Genomic DNA, 748 nt, shown 5'->3' with positions numbered 1-748 from the left:
TATGTGCACGTATAGATCGGGTGTCAGGCAGGTGGGAGAGGGGAGGAGGGAATGGGTTGATACACACCTAATGGGTGTGGTGTGCACCATCTGGGGGATGGACATGCTTGAAGCTTTGACTTGGGTGGGGCAAAGGCAGTATATGTAACCTAAACATTTGTGTCCCCGTAATATGCTGAAATTAAAAAAGAAAAAAGCAAGAAGAGGAAAAGACAAAACAAAACAAAAAAATCTAACACTGACACAATCTAATGTGGGTTGTCACTTCCATAGTTACCTATATGGTCTTCCAGTTTCCTCTCCTTACCTTGAGTGGTTCCATACATAACAGCTGGATTAATAGTCTGTCCCATAGTATGTTGCATCATTCCGCTGCCTGAAAACAACTAAATGTTCTTTATCACCACATTGCCCTAAATACCAGTGTCCTTCCTTCTGCAGGGAGACCTCACCCATGTCTTCTTTGGCCCATTGACCAGATTGGTGCTATGCTTCCACCAAATCAAGCCATCTCTGTTCCTGAAGAAGTTCTGTGCTTCCCTCTCTCTTTGCCTTTCCTCTTGCTACTTCTTCTTCCTGAAACTATTTTCTATCCTTTTTACTTGAAGTCCTGTGCTCCCCTCTATTTAAATTCTATTTCCTCTATCTTCCCTTTTAGTTGCTTCACCTAAAGTGAATATTTGAAATGTCCATAGCATATTGCACTTAATTTCTCTTCTATGATATCCCTTTGTAATCTCAACTTATT

This window comes from Propithecus coquereli, unplaced genomic scaffold (assembly GCF_000956105.1).
Source record: "Propithecus coquereli isolate 6110/MARCELLA unplaced genomic scaffold, Pcoq_1.0 Scaffold69, whole genome shotgun sequence".
Lineage (NCBI taxonomy): Eukaryota > Metazoa > Chordata > Mammalia > Primates > Indriidae > Propithecus > Propithecus coquereli.
This window is presented reverse-complemented; position numbering follows the sequence as displayed.